This window comes from Trachurus trachurus (genome assembly GCF_905171665.1).
Source record: "Trachurus trachurus genome assembly, chromosome: 13".
In the NCBI taxonomy this organism is placed as follows: domain Eukaryota; kingdom Metazoa; phylum Chordata; class Actinopteri; order Carangiformes; family Carangidae; genus Trachurus; species Trachurus trachurus.
In genome coordinates this window covers 36,424,553-36,447,132 of record NC_139892.1, presented here as the reverse complement: position 1 = coordinate 36,447,132, position 22,580 = coordinate 36,424,553, and the positions used below count along the sequence as shown (strand labels likewise).

Sequence of the window (22,580 nt, the reverse complement as noted above, 5' to 3'; positions counted from 1 at the left end):
ACAAGTTAATACTGTCAAGATGTTCCTATTGAGACTTTTTGTCAGGTTTCCTGACACAAGTTATGAAACTAAAGTGGTGCACAGTCTCCTGCAGTATTCTGCACTCACTCCTATGACCACAGATTTTGCGAGTTTGCCCTGCGAATATTGTTTGCTGGCCTGAACTGTGTCACTTTCTTCAAATGTTTATTTTCTCCACAACAACTAACAGCCTTTCTTATGGTGGGCCGCTACCGCTAACGCTATGGTTTTTTTCTGCGTGTTTCTGACTTGTCAGAACTCAGAAAAAGCTCCCGCACACTGTCTCACTCTCAATTAATTTATTAAAGCAACTAGGGCCGGGACTCGATTAAAAAAATTAGTCGAATTAATCAGAGGCTTTGTAATTAATTAATCGCATTTTAATCGCATATAAATATTTGACCTGAGAACAGTGAGAAGCATTTTTTTTTCACATGGATTTTAGTATACCATTGAATGACTGAATACATAAGCTTAAGCATTCAAGGTGGTACTTAACCAAGACCAACAGACTAGGGATGCTACAACTGTTATTCTGTTAGGCTTAAGATCTCCTCACTCCTTGCTTTCAGCTTTTGGTGTGACAGTGACCTGTGCTGAGGCTGATAGATTTTGCTCAGGGGTTCAGGGATGCTCAGGTTCATGGCCTGAGGTATGTACTGCTGCTTTTGAGGGGCTGGTTTTTGTTTTCTTCTCTTAAATTTAGCATTTTATAGAATGCTACACTGTCATCTGAGGTTAGAGGTGGGGTTTTGGCAGGGGGGAGGACATGAGATCCAACAGCAGATCTCTTTCTCTGGGCCTTTGTGAAATCTATGTGGTTCCTTGGTGCATAGCCTACTGTCCTGATTGCTGTCATGCTCGGCTCATTCCAGCAACAGGCTTCATCTGTACATCCAGTGCCAGTCCGTTTGTTCACAGCTGCAAGCAGGGCGTACAGTATGGGTGCTATGTGCGAACACACCTATCCTAGACCTGCCATACAGGTGCAGTGACCAAAACATACCAATCCCTCCTTCTCCGAACCAGGCCATGTGGAAATTCTTCACAATAAAACATGGGTGAAACATCCAGCAACACCAGACAGGCCGTTCTTGTTCATTCCTGACAACCCATATCTGGTGAAACAGTCAACATATAACAAGAGACATGTTACATCCTTATCATCACTCCTGAGTTATAAGGTGTTTTCGTCCTTACTCTTCAGTTCTCCTGATGTACAGCATCACTGTGTCTGATTAATTAAATTAGTTATTGACAATATATTGCTCTGCCATACATTCTTCATTTATACAAAATTATATATTTGTAGTTGTAGCTGACATGGTTAAAAAGGTGATCACTGTGGTTGCTGTTTATGAATGGTGCTGTGCATTACATTCAACAGTGTTCCTCTCCATTGAAATAGTTGAAGGCAAAATCTGAGGCCCAATTGTTGAAATAATGCAGGCCTGCACAGCACCATCACCCACAGTGATCTCAACAAATAACATAAAGTACAATGAAGACCTTTTTGTGTGTATGTTTTAGAACATGGCACAGGCAAGGCCTTTCTGTTTTACCAGCAAGGAGCCGGAGGTTGTGGCGGTGCGGTGGCAGCATGTGCTCGCTGTAAGTCTAACATTTTTATAACAATGTAAATGTAGCATGTCACAGTCATGAAAATACGGAGTTAACATGGAGCGAATAGTAAAGAAATGATGCGGCTTGGGCTGCATCAGCAAGGGCCACCTGGAACTGCCTCTCACACAGTGCCTGACTCAACTCCTGTTGCTCCACATCCACTGCCTGCATCTCCTGCAGGACAGCTACATGATCCTGTTCATGCTTCCTCTTGCCTGGACAATAATGAAGAAAGAGCAAAGGTGGTTAACCAAAGCACAATTATAAATTATTTTTTTGGCAAGACAGCCTGGCTGCAGACCTGCACCGTCAGGACCCTTCATTGCAGACCTGCACTGAGACCACCTGCACTGTGGGGGCGGAAGTTGATTCCAAGCTTTTCAAAATAAAAGCGAATAAACCGGAAGCATGCATTTTTCGTTCCCCATGTAAATATATTACATGAGCAACCAAACCTGCTAATCAGGCACAGAGCAAATAAATGTCCTTGCTCTGTGCTTTGGTTGGGTTTAGGCAATGTAGAAAGGAGTTGGTTAAGTTTAGTAAAAAGATCAGGTAGAGGCCAAGAAAGTATATGTTAATATGCAACTCATCTGGGAGTCGAACCCTGATCTCTGAACCCTGTCTGCGCTCTGCTGCGTAATCACGCACAACCATGTGGGTATTCCTCTATCAGCGCTAAGGCTGTCCCAATTCGTCCAAATTCGAAGGCTCCTCCAAATGCAGCCTACAAATGCGTCCTCCTTTCCCCTGCATTTGGAGGATGCACCGCGACTATCCTTCGCGGCCTCCCATATCCCAAGATGCTTTGCGCGCCGCTGTTAAACAACAATGGCGGCGAACAGCGGTTGCAGCAGCGGCAGCAGTGCGGAGTACACATTTAAATGTAAGTAACGGGTTTTTGGTTAACGCCAGAAGTTCAAGGGGCCTTAAAACATATTTGACTGTTAAAATATGTTAAGTTAATAATGCTAATACGTAGGGCACCGGACTGTAGGGCCAGCCACGTGATGTAGCTTAAGGCTAACCTGTTGGTATGAGGAGCTCAGTTAGCGTTAGCCTTTAGAAGTAACATTAAAGGGATAGTTCAACATTTTGGCAAATTGGCCCATTGCCATAATCCCTATAGTCATAGCAGTAGGTTCATTACCTTTATTTGTCGGTGTAAGCTATTTTTAGAACGGAGGAGCGGAGCGGCAGGCTGTTCAGAGCTACACTATGGAGGCTAATGGAATTTCTTGGTTTCCCTCATCAAACTCATCAAATACAAAATCCCAAAACTCCAAAACGCTTTCGTGGACAAGTTGTGAGCTGCACAATCACCACGCTATGAGATAATAATAGAACGTTACGAGACAGAGTTGTTTTAGAGGTAAATTCATGCAAAACTGCTGATGCACGTTGCGTTCAGGGACAGTTTTTCAGCAAGCAGTCTCTGTATTTACCTCGAAAACGGCTCCGTTTCGTAACGTTCCATTATTATCTCATAGCGTGGTGATTGTGCAGGTCACAACTTGTCCACGAAAGCGTTTTGGGATTTTGTATTTGATTAGTTTGATGAGGGAAACCAAGAAATTCCATTAGCCTCCATTGTGTAGCTCTGAACAGCCTGCCGCTGTAATAAAATAGCTTACACCGACAAATAAAGGTAACGAACCTACTGCTATGACTATAGCGATTATGGCAATGGGTCAATTTGCCAAAATGTTGAACTATCCCTTTAAAGCCTAAAGATAGAAGATGGTAACTTATATCCTATAGAGAGCCTAAGCGGAAGCAGGAAGTAACGTCGCCATGGGACCTCAACTCTGAAAAACTCTCCATACAAGTGAATGGGAGTCTAAATTTTATTTTGTGATCCGATTGAATTGCGCCATGAGAAAAAAATATGACCTCTACCTGTTTAAAACATCACGTTTCATGCCAAAAATAAAAAATTTCATTTTGTGTGAAGACCGCTCTATGGATTACAGTAAACGATCGGTGTCGCACAGAACATACGTCATCAACTCCATCAGCAGACATGGCGGTTAGATTGTCGGACTTAACCGCTTTCTTCTATAGTGAAGAAAAAAGCCTTAAACGTGGCGAAAAATCACTACAAGTCAGGCCATGTAGAGAGCTGCAGCTACAGATGTTACTGGTTCAAATTTGCGGACTTCACGCGTGGTCCACGCGAGACGGCACAAGACTCATGCATTTTTTTTCTTTGGCGAGACAAGAGGTTTTAATGAAAAGCCTCAATGTGCCAAAACAACCGCCAGGTGGCATCTGTGAGAACGGAGGACGACAGGCGGATGACTCAGTGATCTGTGCAGTAATCCACAGCTTAAACTCTAGGCTATTAAACTAGAACTAACTACTGTATACACTGCCTAAATCACAGAAACTATTGTAATATGATAAAGCCTGTCTTGCTTTATGACTTGATGATTATGTATCACATATCGCCGCGATTAGGAGTGGCGCTGTTCATGATACAGAATACAAGAGGATGAAAGGAGAACTAGCTGCAGACAGTAAATAATATAGTAGCCTAGTTTTTCAATGACAAAATGTAACGACGGCAGCTACAGTAGACTATAGCCCACGTCTCACTCTCTTTTTTCGGTCATCTGTCTCGTCATCTCCAAAATGTGTTTTTAAAATGAGCCAACTACAGTACTGTGCAGTAGTGCCGCAGATTTCTCACTCCGCACCTTGTTTGAGAGTGCAGCTGGATGATTTCTTGTGAATGAACGGGTCTGTGTCACTTTGGGGCTGGGCGATAAAACATAGGATAAATAACTTTCCCTCGATAGAAGACGCGGCCGATACAAAGTGACACCGTCAGCCATGCAGCCGGCCTGGACTTTTTATTTTTAATTATGAAGGATCACCTGCGCAAGGCAAAGATGATAGCATCAACAAAACACGGCGTAACACACGCGGCTGTATGGGACAGGCTTTTATTTAATTCAGAACAAACCGCTTAGCAAAAATGGAAAATATAGTCTATAATAATTAATTGATCTGTTGTTTGGCCACTGTTTGAAAATAACCCGAATTATGAGCAAATAATCTGATCCAGAACAGCAGTCATAATCAGACTTCTTCTAAATAAACCTAAACATTAAATAACTGGGTCAGGTCGGACCATGGGGTTATTTTTTCTCTTCTTCTTCACAGGAGAGACTCTGCCCTTTATACATGTGCGTTCAGATTAACAATAAGACAAGCCATGGTTGAGTTTATTGAGTTTTAGCTGCTCAATCTCATTGTTTCAAAGAAAAGGGATTGATTTTTATAACGAAATGAAACGAAAACAATATTATATTGATACATTGTTGTAAAAAAAAATCCAAAAGAAACGAAAATGAACTAAAGAAAATAACTTTCACACACACACATTAAAACAGTGCGATTGGTTGAAAGCTGATAATTAGCCATGTGCTTATAAGCTGATTGGCCGAAACCAAGAACAAAGCCGCGTGAATGGCCAATCGCCATGTGTTAACATTTCCATATTCCGCACATTCTGTGACAAACTGTAAACTGTTTTCTTGTCTGTAACAACATCTATTGCACGTCTGTCCGTCCTGGGTGAGGGATCCCTCCTCTGTTGCTCACCCTGAGGTTTCTCCTGTTTTTCCCTGTTAAAAGGGTTTCCATGGAGTTTTTCCTCAGTGTGAGGGTCTAAGTACCACATTAACATCTCTATTCATATAACGCCCATCGAAACAGCTGATTTACATGTCGGCCGTTAAGGCAAGGCAAGGCAAGGCAATTTTATTTGTATAGCCCGTTTTTACAAACAGTTTGTCTCAAAGGGCTTTACATGGCATCGTAGCAACATCCTCTGTCCTTAGACCCTCACATCGACTGAGGAAAAACTCCATGGAAACCCTTTTAACAGGGAAAAACAGGAGAAACCTCAGGGTGAGCAACAGAGGAGGGATCCCTCACCCAGGACGGACAGACGTGCAATAGATGTTGTTACAGACAAGAAAACAGTTTACAGTTTGTCACAGAATGTGCGGAATATGGAAATGTTAACACATGGCGATTGGCCATTCACGCGGCTTTGTTCTTGGTTTCGGCCAATCAGCTTATAAGCACATGGCTAATTATCAGCTTTCAACCAATCGCACTGTTTTAATGTGTGTGTGTGTGAAAGTTATTTTCTTTAGTTCATTTTCGTTTCTTTTGGATTTTTTTTTACAACAATGTATCAATATAATATTGTTTTCGTTTCATTTCGTTATAAAAATCAATCCCTTTTCTTTGAAACAATGAGATTGAGCAGCTAAAACTCAATAAACTCAACCATGGCTTGTCTTATTGTTAATCTGAACGCACATGTATAAAGGGCAGAGTCTCTCCTGTGAAGAAGAAGAGAAAAAATAACCCCATGGTCCGACCTGACCCAGTTATTTAATGTTTAGGTTTATTTAGAAGAAGTCTGATTATGACTGCTGTTCTGGATCAGATTATTTGCTCATAATTCGGGTTATTTTCAAACAGTGGCCAAACAACAGATCAATTAATTATTATAGACTATATTTTCCATTTTTGCTAAGCGGTTTGTTCTGAATTAAATAAAAGCCTGTCCCATACAGCCGCGTGTGTTACGCCGTGTTTTGTTGATGCTATCATCTTTGCCTTGCGCAGGTGATCCTTCATAATTAAAAATAAAAAGTCCAGGCCGGCTGCATGGCTGACGGTGTCACTTTGTATCGGCCGCGTCTTCTATCGAGGGAAAGTTATTTATCCTATGTTTTATCGCCCAGCCCCAAAGTGACACAGACCCGTTCATTCACAAGAAATCATCCAGCTGCACTCTCAAACAAGGTGCGGAGTGAGAAATCTGCGGCACTACTGCACAGTACTGTAGTTGGCTCATTTTAAAAACACATTTTGGAGATTGTAAGAGCCATTTCGGGCTTTTATTTTGGTATGTATTTTAGTGTTTTATTTTTGTAACTTCCGCCCACACAGGAGGAAGTGAGGTGGGGCATACGGTCACGGTGGCTTATTTAAACTGAGCTGAGCTATCGGCAGGTGTTGCTGATTGGGAAGCAAACAATTCTTTGACCGTGACAAGTGTGCCGAGCCAGAAGGTATTGTTGTATTGTTTTGTACAAATAAACCCCCTTTTTTCTGGTAACCTTCGTTTTGGCAATTGGTTTGATCGCACCATGCACGCGTCAAATAAGCTAAACATCAGCACCAAGTGAGTGACTTTCTTTAATTGCTTTGAGGAGGAGAAAGGTCACTACATTAAGTCAAAGAATTGCTTCATTTGTGGACTGAGGAAAGCATGGTGGGAGCGAGCGGCCGTTCATGCCGAGTGGAGTGGGTTTGAGCCACGCCACGCCACGCCACCTTGCTGCCGTCTCCGGGGCCATTGGGGCTGTTGCCACAGCGGAGCTGTCCGAACTGCTGGCCCTCACCAAAGCCATAGGGGCTGCGGTGGGGCGAGGGGAGCGGCTGCCGAGCTGTGGGTCGCCGACGGCGCGGAGCGGTTGGTGTGGAGGAGCTGCGGAGCAGAGCTGCGGGTCATCACCGGTGCGGATCGGAGCCATAGGGGCTGCGAGTCGTCATCGGGGTGGAGCGGCTGGAGCTACGCGGCGGGGACAGCGGCTGCGGCACGGAGCGATTGGCGCTGTGGGTCGACAACGGAGCAGCGGCGGCAGAGCGGAGCGGCTGGAGCTGCGGGCACCGTGGCTATAGGGGCCGCGGGTCGTCATTGGAGCTGCCAGCTGTTACCGTGGCTATTGGGGCTGCGGTCAGCGGAGCCGCCGGCCGTCACAGTGACCATTGGGACCGCGGGTCGTGGCTATTGGGGCCATGGGTTGTCGTCGGAGCTGTGGGAGCTACCTGCCAGCCGTCACCGTGGCCATTGGGGCTGCGGAAGGCCGACTGCCACTACAGCTATATGAAACATGAACTTGACTGTTTTGATTTGTGTAAATGATGGCTCATATGTATATTTTGTAAATTGTTTTGTCTACGGCCAGAAAGCAATTTAGGGGCCGGTGTAAGAGCCATTTCGGGCTTTTATTTTGGTATGTATTTTAGTGTTTTATTTTTGTAACTTCCGCCCACACAGGAGGAAGTGAGGTGGGGCATACGGTCACGGTGGCTTATTTAAACTGAGCTGAGCTATCGGCAGGTGTTGCTGATTGGGAAGCAAACAATTCTTTGACCGTGACAAGTGTGCCGAGCCAGAAGGTATTGTTGTATTGTTTTGTACAAATAAACCCCCTTTTTTCTGGTAACCTTCGTTTTGGCAATTGGTTTGATCGCACCATGCACGCGTCAAATAAGCTAAACATCAGCACCAAGTGAGTGACTTTCTTTAATTGCTTTGAGGAGGAGAAAGGTCACTACAGAGATGACGAGACAGATGACCGAAAAAAGAGAGTGAGACGTGGGCTATAGTCTACTGTAGCTGCCGTCGTTACATTTTGTCATTGAAAAACTAGGCTACTATATTATTTACTGTCTGCAGCTAGTTCTCCTTTCATCCTCTTGTATTCTGTATCATGAACAGCGCCACTCCTAATCGCGGCTATCAGGCTGTCAGCATTGTCCCCAAAACGTCTGAGCAGTATTTAGTACGGTGCTGCCACCTAGAGGAAAACAGTTGTGGTGAAAAGTCACGCGATCACGCGATCCTGCAGTGCAGGACAAACCCCGCAAATTTGAACCAGTAACATCTGTACATGCAGGGGGAGTTGATCGGTTCCGTGAGAGCCAGCATGCGGGACCGAGTCTACAAAGTGTCGGTGAGTGTTGAATGCCAGCAAGCTACTATTAGCTAGTTAGCTAACAACAACTCCACTACTGCAGGAAAAATACAGTAACACAAACAGACTGTCTTTTCAAATGCTGCTTGCTAACAAATGTCAATTTATCAAAGAGTAGAAAGTACTGTTGTTACTCTTGAGACTAATATTCAAAGATTTATCAAATTTTTCTTAAAGGGATAGTTCACCCTAGAATGATATTTCGCTCATTATCTACTCACCCTCATGTTGACTAAGGGCTGGAAGAATTATCAGAGTCCACCGTCCCTTCTCTTAGTTACAGGGGGTCTCGGCGTCGGCGTCATTGCGGTTACTGCGAATCACGCGATATTTGGACGGACCAGGAATAGGAGAAGAAGAAGAAGACGAGAAGCTTCCGCTACAAACAAGCTTAAAATATAGACTTATTTAATTTTTTTCGGGACAATTACGCAATTTGGGGCTTCAGCACAAGACGGACATTACATACGAGCATCATGGAGGTATTTGGATGTTTTTTTGTGTGTGTTTTTTTACGAAGAGCTCTGGTGTCCCTTTGCAACCGTTGCATTGAAATGCACTGCTACGCCAAGACCCCCTGTAACTCAGAGAAGGGACGGTGGACTCTGAAAATTCTTCCAGCCCTTAGTCAACATGAGGGTGAGTAGATAATGAGCGAAATATCATTCTAGGGTGAACTATCCCTTTAATTTTTTCATGATGTAATCTAAGATAAAATGAACTGAATTAACCTAAGTCTGCATGACAGACCATTTCATATGGTGTAATGTATGACATAATGTATATATTGTTTACATTTTGGGGGTTGTTATACGAAATGTATAGTATATGTAAGATTTCCTTTCCCCCCCCATTTTTGTCCCTTTCTGCTCAGTATTAGCAGGAGGATGCTGTAAGCAAAACACATTGCTCTGCTTTATTAAAATCCTCCTCCTATACGTAACTGTCTAGTATGCAGTATATAGCCACAACACATGTAGATTTTTTTTGTACATTTTAATTTATATTTATATTTTTATTCTCTTTACAGATCAGCATGGGTGATGATGGGTCGATTCTGAGCTCCACCTGTGAGTGTCCCAGAGGCGAATACAAATGTAGCCATGCAGTTGCTCCATGCTTATTTGCTATTTGGGAGCTCAGTTCTACGGTTGTGGAGTGCCAGTGGAGGAAGCCTGGAACTCCAAAAGTTACAAAGCCGGTCTCTGAATTATACAAACAGCGGGAGGAGACATACAACCCCCTGGCCAGGGCAGTGACGGATGAGGATGTGGACTGGTTTCGGTCTGCACTGAGGGGCTGATGGCTGCTGTCCCCTGAGCCGCTACATCAGGCCATTTCAACTGTGCCAGAGCTGGTGCGAAGGCATGGAGAACAGGGGCTTGCAGCAGTTCTTGCCTCGATGCAGCTGACCAGCGACCAACAAGGCAGCGCTGCAATCCGCAGTGGCAGTTGTACAGGCGGGGTAGATTGACTGCCAGCAACTTTGGTGCTGTGCTGCTGTCGGGGTCCGCCCGCTATTCAGACATCCCGCTATTCCGACATGTCTCTATTTAGACATCCCGCTATTACGACATCCCTCTATCCAGACATGCCGGTAGTCCGACACTTTTTGATACCGCTATTCCGACACATGGTTTTTTTCTTTCTTTTTTTTTTTTACAGCTGCGATACCCAGGCGCGTCTCTCTCTCTCTCTTTTCTTTTCTTTTCAGCATGCCTATCACCGGTTTGATGAGGGAGTGATGTTCTTAATCTCAACAACTAAACTATCAAGTCACAAACAAAACTGACACACATGATAAACAAACAGAACTATGCTGCAGTTTGTTTGTCAAGTTAACATGTCACCTTCAGCACCACGGACAGCGCCGCGGAGCTGCAGCTGTCAGCGTCTCTGGGCCATTTATCAAAACTGTAAGTAAGCAGTGTAAAACTGCTGCTACTAAATGTTTTGCTTAGGCCTACGGCGAAAAGACACCCAAAATATTTACACCTTTTTCAGATCTATCAAACTGTGCGTGCACAACTCTCCACAATTTCTCTTTGATAAATCAAACTGGATCCAATGGTGCGCAGTTGCGCACGTGAACACACCTCCGCCCCCGGAATGCCTAGACACAACCATATATGGTCAGCACGTGCATATTAATTAGCCATGTGCGCTCTGTGGAGCGGCAACAAAGTGACAACAAAGTGACAACGAAGACAACGGGCGGCGGGTGGGGGAAAGAAAGCGAGATACATGGCATCGGGCAATAAATCAGTCAGAAAAATTATCTTGCATTTTAATAAGCTACAATAAAAAAAAAAACCTCCCAAATCTCAGCTGCCTGTGTGTTTTTAAACTTGGATGGTTTGTTTTTTCTTCTCTAATAGGCCTATGTATTTGTGTATGAGAAACAGTGTCTCAGATGGAAAAAAAAAAAAAAATCAGAAGGACAAGTCTGACTATAACGTAATCAATCAATGTCGGAAAAGCGGAATGTTTGAAAAATAGTAAAGTGCCGCTACTCTGACAATGAAAAAAAAAATGTCGGAATAGTGGGACGTTTGAAAAATAATGTTAATGCCGCTATTCCGACAATTAGAAGTCAATGTCGAAATAGCGGCATGTCGGAATAGCAGCATGTAACCGAAATTTCAAATGTGTAGGAACTCTGTCAAGAAGACCACCGGCAGGATGAGACCATCCACTATTCAAGTCCTTCTGTGAACAGCTCCATCAAAGTGAAGCCCAAGAGGTTAAACCGAAAAACAGTGCCATATTGTCAGTCATCGAAGGCCATTCCCTCAGATACATGCCCAAGACCGTACAGCTGGATCTGCCACCACCTCTGACAAACCTGTACTCAAGCACCAGATTTCAGTTTGATTTGCCCGCACTGCTGGAGGAGGGTGCAAAGGTGTTTGAGGAGCTGCATCTCACCGCAGAGCAAGTAAGAAATGATAATGACGTTATTGCAGTTGTTTTAACATCACCACTCATTAAGAAAAGCTTCATTCCTTTGTGATAATTACATTTGGTTTTATAGTTCAATTCTTATTTTTAGTGTTTGTTAGTTGAGGAGAAGACCAGGGAGCAGAGAAAGTCAAGGGTGTGGTTTGATCAGAGAGCAGGAAGAATTACTGCATCCACATTTCATGAGGCAACCAGGGCAAAGAATTCTTCCTCTCTGATAACGAGAGTTTGCTATCCTCATGCTTTTCGCTTTTCAACTGAAGCGACCAGGTATCTGTGTATAGAACAAGAAAAATCATGCTGTTTTTGTCTTCATCATCATGAATGTATATATATTTGAGAAATTACAGTAGAATGTCAATTATTAAGATGTTAAAGGATAATTTCCGTTTTTTACAATCTGGACCTTATTTCTAGCATAAAATAAGATCATTTTACTCACCCAGACAACTTTGGTGTCATTTGGAGTTGTTTTGACGAAATTAGCCCCAGTGCAGCGGTGCGTATATCCGTATAATGCGAGAACACGGGGCACGCAATGCAGCCTCTAAATAACACATTATCCGCCGCAAAACTCCTTCATTTCGCCAATATTTTGTTATGATACACTAGTGCTATTCCCCTCTGAGCCCGTGGTGGCATGTTATCAACATGCTGCGCCTGTAGGTTGACCTACTAACCTCTGACCTGGATGATGTCATCTCCGACCGCTGCCCTGCGCGGCTAACTTGCTACCGCTAATGCTACGGTTCGTTTCTACGTGTTTCTGACTTGTCAGAACAAAATGAGCAGCTGGATGAAGTTCAGCTTCCACAGGCTTCCTCTCCTCAACCTGGACTCACTAAAGCTCCGGCTAGTTGAGATAAAAATGGAGCCGAATGCCAAAGCGTAATGATTATTATCAGAATGAGCCGGGCAGCGCTCGGAGATGACATCATCCAGCTCAGAGGTTAGTAGGTCAACCTACAGACCCCGGATGTTGATAACATGCCACCACGGGCTCGGAGGGGAATAGCACTAGTGTATCATAACAAAATATTTCAAATTTCAAATTTTTTTATTTTTTTTTTCAAAAATATTGGTGAACTGAACGAGTTTTGCGGCGGATAATGTGTTATTTAGAGGCTGCATTGCGTTGCCCCGTGCTCTCGCATTATACGGATATACGCGCCGCTCCACTGGGGCTAATTTCGTCAAAACAACTCCAAATGACACCAAAGTTGTCTGGTGAGTAAATGATCGTATTTTATGCTAGAAATAAGGTCCAGGTTGTAAAAAACTGAAATTATCCTTTAACATTTCATGTCAGTATGTAAGGGATAATGGAGTTGTTTTCCAAAACGTTTAAATGAATATGGATGCTAATTTGAACATTGTGATTGTGGTTGGTTGTTTGTGTTGTTTTATCAGGTGGGGACTGCAAAAAGAGGACACTGTCAGACAGGTGTGATGGCAATGCAAGATGTCCACGCAGATTTCCAGGTTGCTGCATCAGGGCTCATCATCAACCCAGAGCTACCATGGATTGGTGGGTTACATGCTGCTATTCCGACATGCCGCTATTTCGACATTGACTTCTAATTGTCGGAATAGCGGCATTAACATTATTTTTCAAGCGTCCCACTATTCCGACATTTTTTTTTTTAATTGTCGGAGTAGCGGCACTTTACTATTTTTCAAACATTCCGCTTTTCCGACATTGATTGATTATGTTATAGTCAGACGTGTCCTTCTGTTTTTTTTTTTTTTCATCTGAGACACTGTTTCTCATACACAAATACATAGATCATTTACTCACCAGACAACTTTGGTGTCATTTGGAGTTGTTTTGACAAAATTAGCCCCAGTGGAGCGGCGCGTATATACGTATAATGCGAGAGCACGGGGCAACGCAATGCAGCCTCTAAATAACACATTATCCGCCGCAAAACTCGTTCAGTTCACCAATATTTTTGAAAAAAAAAAAAAAAAAATTTGAAATTTGAAATATTTTGTTATGATACACTAGTGCTATTCCCCTCCGAGCCCGTGGTGGCATGTTATCAACATCCGGGGTCTGTAGGTTGACCTACTAACCTCTGAGCTGGATGATGTCATCTCCGAGCGCTGCCCGGCTCATTCTGATAATAATCATTACGCTTTGGCATTCGGCTCCATTTTTATCTCAACTAGCCGGAGCTTTAGTGAGTCCAGGTTGAGGAGAGGAAGCCTGTGGAAGCTGAACTTCATCCAGCTGCTCATTTTGTTCTGACAAGTCAGAAACACGTAGAAACGAACCGTAGCATTAGCGGTAGCAAGTTAGCCGCGCAGGGCAGCGGTCGGAGATGACATCATCCAGGTCAGAGGTTAGTAGGTCAACCTACAGGCGCAGCATGTTGATAACATGCCACCACGGGCTCAGAGGGGAATAGCACTAGTGTATCATAACAAAATATTGGCGAAATGAAGGAGTTTTGCGGCGGATAATGTGTTATTTAGAGGCTGCATTGCGTGCCCCGTGTTCTCGCATTATACGGATATACGCACCGCTGCACTGGGGCTAATTTCGTCAAAACAACTCCAAATGACACCAAAGTTGTCTGGGTGAGTAAAATGATCTTATTTTATGCTAGAAATAAGGTCCAGGTTGTAAAAAACTGAAATTATCCTTTAACATTTCATGTCAGTATGTAAGGGATAATGGAGTTGTTTTCCAAAACGTTTAAATGAATATGGATGCTAATTTGAACATTGTGATTGTGGTTGGTTGTTTGTGTTGTTTTATCAGGTGGGGACTGCAAAAAGAGGACACTGTCAGACAGGTGTGATGGCAATGCAAGATGTCCACGCAGATTTCCAGGTTGCTGCATCAGGGCTCATCATCAACCCAGAGCTACCATGGATTGGTGGGTTACATGCTGCTATTCCGACATGCCGCTATTTCGACATTGACTTCTAATTGTCGGAATAGCGGCATTAACATTATTTTTCAAGCGTCCCACTATTCCGACATTTTTTTTTTTAATTGTCGGAGTAGCGGCACTTTACTATTTTTCAAACATTCCGCTTTTCCGACATTGATTGATTATGTTATAGTCAGACGTGTCCTTCTGTTTTTTTTTTTTTTCATCTGAGACACTGTTTCTCATACACAAATACATAGGCCTATTAGAGAAGAAAAAACAAACCCTCCAAGTTTAAAAACACACAGGCAGCTGAGATTTGGGATGTTTTTGTTTTTATTGTAGCTTATTAAAATGCAAGATCATTTTTCTGACTGATTTATTGCCCGATGCCATGTATCTCGCTTGATCTCGCCCGTTGTCTTCGTTGTCACTTTGTTGCCGCTCCACAGAGCGCACATGGCTAATTAATATGCACGTGCTGACCATATATGGTTGTGTCTAGGCATTCCGGGGACAGAGGTGTGTTCACGTGCGTAACTGCGCACCATTCTTGGATCCAGTTTGATTTATCAAAGAGAAATTGCGGAGAGTTGTGCACGCACAGTTTGATAGATCTGAAAAAGTTGTAAATATTTTGGGTGTCTTTTCGCCGTAGGCCTAAGCAAAACATTTAGTAGCAGCAGTTTTACACTGCTTACTTACAGTTTTGATAAATGAGGCCCCAGGCCCTAAGCCCAGAGCCCAGACGCTCACAGCTTCAGCTCCGCGACTCATCCGCGGCGCTGTCCGTGGTGCTGAAGGTGACAGATTAACTTGACAAACAAACTGCAGCATAGTTCTGTTTGTTTATCATGTGTCAGTTTTGTTTGTGACTTGATAGTTTAGTTGTTGAGTTTAAGAACATCACTCCCTCATCAAACTGGTGATAGGCATGCTGAAAAGAAAAGAGAGAGAGAGAGACACGCCTGGGTATCGCAGCTGTAAAAGCTGTGTCGGAATAGCGGTATCAAAAAGTGTCGGACTACCGGCATGTCTAGATAGACGGATGTCGTAATAGCAGGATGTCTAAATAGAGACATGTCGGAATAGCGGGATGTCTGAATAGCGGGCGGACCCCGGATTGGTGCCTCACTGGCAGGCTTGGGGAGTAACGGACTACATGTAACGGCGTTACGTAATCAGGATACAAAAAAAGGGTAACTGTAGTCCGTTACAAGTACAGAAAAAAAAAACGTAATCAGATTAAAAACGGAGATTACTTGGCTGATTACTTAACATTTTTAAAATCAACCACAGGCTATAGAGCGGCCGTAGAAGCCACTCGCCGTCTCGTTGTATTTCAGAGGTGAGGCACACAGACAGAGCACCTCTGCCTCTTCTGGTGTGTGTGAGGCTGAGGCTACGCTGCCTCATTGCGTAAATCTATTAAGTGTGAGCGTTGCTTTCGTGAATTGTAAACACAGAGGGCCCCCTTGGTTTTTGCGTCCAGCAGTTTAGCGGCTAATTCAACTGCAGTGATGCTCCTGACCTGACACCAATAGACACAAAAATCGCATCCATAATTGGCACCAAAAACGTGAGTGGCATCGTGTCCGAAAAGAAAGGAGACACTTGACAACAAAGAAGGACAAGGTAAAGTTGTTTTCTGTTTTTTATATATATATATATATATTTTTTTAGTATTGATAATGTAGTGAATGTGCTATTTTGCTTGTGCGTCATCCAGAGTCAGCGGTTGGTGGAGAAGAGGACGATGATCCCGGCTGCCCCCAACCCCAACACCACGCGTCAGTCCGCAAGCGGTCGGGTGCTCACAGACACAGTCCTGCAGCTACAGAGGGAAACGATACAAGCAGTCAACAACTTGACTGAGGAGATGAGACAGAAATTGCCACAATATTAAAAGACACTGTGCAAAAATTAACCTTGAGTTGTCTTAATTCATAAACGCCACATGACATCCGCACGTAGTCTTGCACCCTGTTGAAATCCCTCTTGCCTCGGAGCTAGCGTCTCAGGGGTTATCCACTGTCACCTGCAAGACACAAGACACGCCTGCCTGTAGTCTGTTCCCTACACCACTGTGTGTCAGAATAAAGGAATCATGTGTTGAACCAGGCCAACGTGCCACTATGTTTGTGAAGTTCATATGGGCATCACATATCAATCAAATCAATCAAAATAAACTTTAATGTCCCCGGAGGGAAAATTGTCATGGACAATCAATGCTGTACATCCTGCATACAGATTAAAAAAACATACACCATATCACATACTCACACACACAACCAACAGAGATCACTTACAGACAGTACGACCAAGTTCCTGGTTAACACAAGTAATAAATAATTATAGTAAAAAATAATTATTGCACTTTCTCCTATAGCCTATTGCATCTTGCCTCTCAGTATTGCCACAGTCTCTGGGTCTAAATTGCACCTTTGTATGTGTGGACTCCACCATCAGCATCAATTTAAAGGTGCATAAGGATTAGTGTATATATCTATTTAAAAAAAAGAGAGATTTATATAACAATTAAAATGATGGATATAATACAGCAACACCCTTAAACATCATTTACAGTACACAATAATGACCAAATACAAAAAAAAAAAAAATTAGAAGGAACACCTGAACCTCAGGTGACTGCTAGTGTTTAGCAGATTTGTTAAGCAGAGCAATAGAATATAACTTGAACATTAATGGTGTGCACGTGCTTTCTGCTCTTCATCATACAGGTAAGACCCGAATCCCCTGCCTTTTGGCATAACAACTCCTGGATGTAGACACCAGTCACAACCATACTCCCCATTGAATTGTTTATAATTCCGGAGTGGCGGCCTGGCAATGGTGTCAGAGGTGCAAACCAAAAAGAACACTTTGGAGAAGTGAGTGGTGCCCTGTCTGTCTGTCTTTCCATTCAAATGGGTTTTGGGCTACATCACAACATCCATCAACAAATGGCTTTAAAAATGTGTCCATCCTTGGTTTTTCAGACCTGAACCAAAGTCCTGAAAGCATCACATTCTCTTTCTTTTGAATACAGGGGAGTTGGTTTATTGTAAACTTAAGTGGCCTAATTGAATCATTGGGTGAGTTAAAGATTGGTACCCCATCACAGTTCCACAACAGTGTGAGATCATCTTCTGCCAGTTTCCCATGTTTGACCAACTTCTGGTACATCTTCCCATCCAACAAATCCTTAATGTTGTCATGTGCATGCCTAACATTTTTAAGTGTAAAGTCAGTGCCATGGTTCTCAAGAGTGTCTTTTAGGAGGTCCTTCTGTGGTATAGATAAGAAGAAGTTTCCCCTTTTGGTATTCGTTTTTGTCATGGCCCTGAGAGTTGCGCCGCGCTCGGTGGCTTGGTTTTTTGTTGGATTCTTGTTTTGGACTCTTTGTTTCTTTCGTTCACCTGTTTAGTTAAGTTAGTTCCTGTATTATTTTGAAGTTCTTTTTTTTGTCATGATTTGTGTCTTGAGTTCCTGTTTTACTTTGAAGTTCCTGTCTTGTCTTCCTGTGTTCTCCCGCCTGTTTGATTACCTCATAAAGACAAAGATAGAGATAAAGACAAACAAACTAACTAACTAACACACACACACACACTGATTGCACAGAAGCGGAGAGGAGAGACACTAGGCACCACACACACACACACACACACACACACACACACACACACAAAACATCCTAATACATAGGGTTGTGACACCCAGCAAGTCACTCAAGGCAGCTCCAGTTAGATGACGCAGAGCAAACATCATAACAGCAAGGAGGTCCTGTCCCTGTGTCACTGTTGCACCTGGATACATCATTTCTTCATTCTGAAAAGAAGTAAACATAAGTTGGACACTTCATAACAAGAAAGGTAGGCAAATCTTAACCAGGCGGCAGCTTGTATGCAACACTGTGTTTGTTGGACGGAGAACAGATAGTAGGCTTATCTATTGAAAATTTGTGTGATAGAAAAGCAGGGTGATAGGACTGATGGGAAAGCATGAATGGGTTGAATTATGACTTGTGTGAGTGGCTGTTATGTAGGTAGTATGGAAAACTGAACTAATTCCTTGTCAGACACCATGCACAGCAAATTTGAAAGTACTGTAAAGAAAAGAAAATAAGATAATCTAAATCTATCAGTTTTATAGTTTGCGACAGAATTTCCAGATACACCAACAAAGTCACATACACAATCAATTTTCATAACCTCTCATGTGCCACCTGGTGGACATTCAGAGCTCACGTTAGATATTCGGGTAACGCAACAAACTTGCGAACTCATTTGCACGACACCACCCCGACATATTCACAGAGCTGCAGCCGCCGAAACCTGCCAATCCGAAGCAGACTACGGTGCTGGACAGTGCCAAAGTCCGCCCATCAACTTCAACTCCAGCCCGGAGGATCACAGAGGCGATGGTGCATTTCCTTTGTAAGGATTTGCACCTGTAGGGGCATGGTTCATACTTTGCTGCACGTAAGTACATGGCTAACGTAGCTGTGCCAAATGTATGAAGAGGTGAAAGATTTGTAAAAACAGCTCTTAGCTCGAGAGGCACCTGGCTGCAGGCCTCCGCTGTGAGGTCGCTTCCGGTGCAGGCTCCACTGTCAGGACGGTCAGGACGGGAAGTACGGACTTTTTTGGGGGGCGGGGGGCGGGGCGGGGCGGGGCAGGGGGGAGTGAGGAAGTTTAATGTCGATTGCATCCGCCATTTAAACCGAGTGACACCAGCGTGTCAGTCAATGTCCAGAGGAGCGCCGGTGAGTTGCTGATTTTGCGTACACAGAGTAAGTAAATACATGATTTCTTGTGTTCTTCATCAATATCGGTGCCGTAAAATAGTAACGTTATAGAAGTCATTAATGATGCAAATTACTGGATGTTACATGTCGGTTTGTGTTGTCGTTTTGAAGTTAGATAACGCCAAAGTTAGCTTTCTCCAATGGCGGTTAGCATCAACACCGTAAGTTCTCAGGGACCCTTTTTTTTTAAATGTGTCATGTGTTTGTTTTTGATACTTGAGTACATTTTGCTTCTAACATAACCTACTAGATTAAGTGTCTTGTTATAGCCACTGTCACTTAACTACGTTTTTGAATGCTGGACATTAACCCGCACTGCAGCATTTTCTTGGTCATTATTAATTCTTCTACAGAAGTAAGGCCTCATTTACACTACCTGGTGCAAGTGGCCATTTTACCTGTAAGCAAAGACAATCTAAGTTTGCAGGCTGTATTAATTAATTTGAATTGAAGTTCACGTACTATCATTCAAACACTTGATGCATTTTATATCCTTTTTAGATGCATCATTCAATCATCCTGCGTGATGGAAAGCCTGCAGTGGAACGCTGCACAACATGCTGCCGTCAGTTTCACTGCCCCCTTTGCCCCAAAGGCATGTTCAAGCCAAGCCAACCAGCCAGTGGTAATTGGAAATATAATGCTTATGTTGCCTGATAATGATTTCTTAAACCTCAGGACCCCCAGCACCTGATATGCCTACACAGCATCATCCTGCAGTAGCTGGAACATCTCAGCAGCTCCATGTGCTCCCCACTGACCCAAACACAGGTAGGTGTTTTTTTTTTTGGTTGTTTTTTTTAAATCAACACAAAATAGTATTGGCAAGATTTTATGTTAATTCCTTTTTTTGATAGACACTAATGCCTGTGGACCACATTGTGAAACGATCACAAAAAGTGAGAATGTGAGACCATGCCGATCATCATGGTCCTTCAAGCTTCATCCTGCCCAAGAGCAGCTGGTATGTGTTCTTGAAAAAAACAGCTGTGTGATATATTAGACAGATACGTGCTTCTCATCTTGACGCCCTACCACCCATGTTCCTATGTTTATAAATTTAAATATGCTTGCTATGATTTTTTTTTCTTCTTCAACAATCAGCTTAAATACGTATTGGACACTGACAACCAAGCGGGCGAGCTCATTGTAAAAACAAGAAAAAGTTGCCTGACCCGAGCTGACTTCTGGGGGCTTGGATTGAACAAGGAAATGGAATCAACCGTGAGTTAACATTTGAACCCATTTTAATTGTGAGCTAATCATGTTTGTATGTCACTGCCAAGTTTTTGTTTTTTGTTTGGTTTGCAGATAGGAAATGCGTGCTTTGAAGTTATTGAGAAAATTGCTCAATCACAGGTATAAAACATAAATATTGTTTTCGTAGTATACTTTTCCTTTTTATATTTTATGGGTATTTGCTCACATTTGAAATGTATTACACAGGGGAAAACCATTTTTGTTGCTGACCTCTATGTTGTACCAACCTGGCGAAAACCAACATTGTGTGATCCACTTGCAAGCTTACCTGTAAGTGCAACTTATCCTACTGAATTTTATTCAGATTATATTTCTTGTGTATTTTACCTGTTTGCTTTTGAACTTTTCCTTTGTATTAGAATGATGCTTCAATCAGAGATGCCATTGTCATTCCTGTGTGGCAACCTGGGCATTTCCTGCTCTCTGTAAGTAGTGATGCTTACTGTAACAGGTGGTTTGCATGTCACAGAAAATTTATATCAAATATTAACAAAAGTATCTTCATTTTCTATTGCAGTGCTGTTGTTGTATTGTGTTGTGCTGCACTTTCACACAATGTTGAGTTCAAATGTCACTAACTACAATTACAGGTTTTGAAACCAGTACAGAGAGAAATAGTCTTTCTTGACTCCAAATGTGCTGAAGCACCATTAGGATTTGGTGATAAGGAGATGAGGGAGCTGATGAGGTCACTAACAAAAACTTTTTTTGTGTGTGCTTTTTGGAGTTCATGTTCCAAAGCTGTTCTAAAGAGTTCCATATTTAGTTTTTTAACCAGGTCATGTTCAGATCTGTGTGACAGCCTTTTTATGGTGCAACATAAGTACAATTGTAGTTTTGTGTATCAAATCATGCTTATAAATCTTATATTAGTTTTACAGATTTACCAACATTAACGTATTTCATACAATTGAGCCAAGAAACTGGCACCATAAAAAAGCCTTTTGAAATAATGTGTGGAGTGTGACTGCATGGAAAGGGATGCATGGATGGTCTGTCCTGAATCGGAACCAGTGATGCATGTGAAAAGAGCCCATATTTAGGGCCCGAGCCTGTGTCAACGACCCAGGGAGGTCCCTATTGTAATTCGACATGCACATAAATCAACGTGCCAGCCGACGAGTAACAACAAGTAAGCAAGCAAGTAACCAAGTACTGCATAGACCTGGCAGCAAAAACCCCAGATATTGTAATGTTTATTAGGGCCCGAGCGGCGACTGCAAGTCGCACAGCGAAAGCCCTATTGTAATTCGTTCATGCCCCAACGTGCACGTGACCCCAATGTGCAAGTGACCCCAAAGTAATCAAGTAGTGAAGTAATCATGTGGTATGGAAGACCCAGGGGGAAAAATGCTATATTGAAATTGTAATGTTTATTATTCTTATTAGGGCCCGAGCGGCGACTGCTGTCGCCCAGCGAAAGCCCTATTGTTTCTGCTTTGTTTATTAGGCCCGAGCGGCGAGTAGCACTCGCCGGAGGGACTATTGAAATCGCGCTGTTTATTAGGCCCGAGCGGCGAGTAGCACTCGCCGGAGGGACTATTGAAATCGCGCTGTTTATTATTATTATTATTATTATTATTATTATTCTTCCGCGACAACATGCCCCAATTTCGCCCCTTTCCCCAACTCGAAAATGCGTGAACGTTTTGCCGGACGTCCGTCCGGATCCGACATTCGATATTTTGTGCTGCTCGCGCATGTCCGACGCGAAATGGCGAAATAGCGCCCCCTACAAAGTTCAAAAAAGCCCATAGGGAATTCGGGTCACTTTGGCGTAGACGGACGAAATTCGGTACACATATGTACCATACCCAGATATACAAAAAAGCCTCTTAATGTCATGGTGAAATGTCAACAGGAAGTCGGCCATTTTGAATTGGTCGTTTTTGGCGCCAAATTAACTCGTCCAAAACAATTCGCCCGACACGCTCCAAATTTGATAGACAACATCGTCAGACCTAGCTGAGCTTATATTGTGCTCCGCAGGTCTGTAGCTCAAAGGGGTTGGCCTCTGGCGTGCCCCGAAGTTTGGCGACTGTTTCGGTGCTCGCCATGTAAATACGATTGGCTCTCATGCCCACATACTTGATCGTAGACGCTTCAAACTTGGTGCAAAAATCTATGGCGAGACCCTGAACGATCCGACATATTATTTGCCTACGTCGCTCATAGCGCCCCCCGGTGGTAACAGGAAGTACGCAAAAATTCATTAAAAATACATAGTTGACCCCA

General features: G+C 43.1%; 1 long non-coding RNA gene across 1 annotated transcript; it reads left to right on the top strand.

The window, feature by feature from the left end:
* The first annotated feature begins 18,954 nt into the window (after positions 1–18,954).
* LOC310995491 lies at positions 18,955–21,218 on the top strand. The gene is made up of 7 exons (XR_014595832.1): positions 18,955–19,680; positions 19,764–19,856; positions 19,943–20,049; positions 20,190–20,309; positions 20,397–20,444; positions 20,532–20,615; positions 20,705–21,218. It is a non-coding gene; the product is annotated as an uncharacterized lncRNA (long non-coding RNA).
* The last annotated feature ends 1,362 nt before the right edge of the window (positions 21,219–22,580 follow it).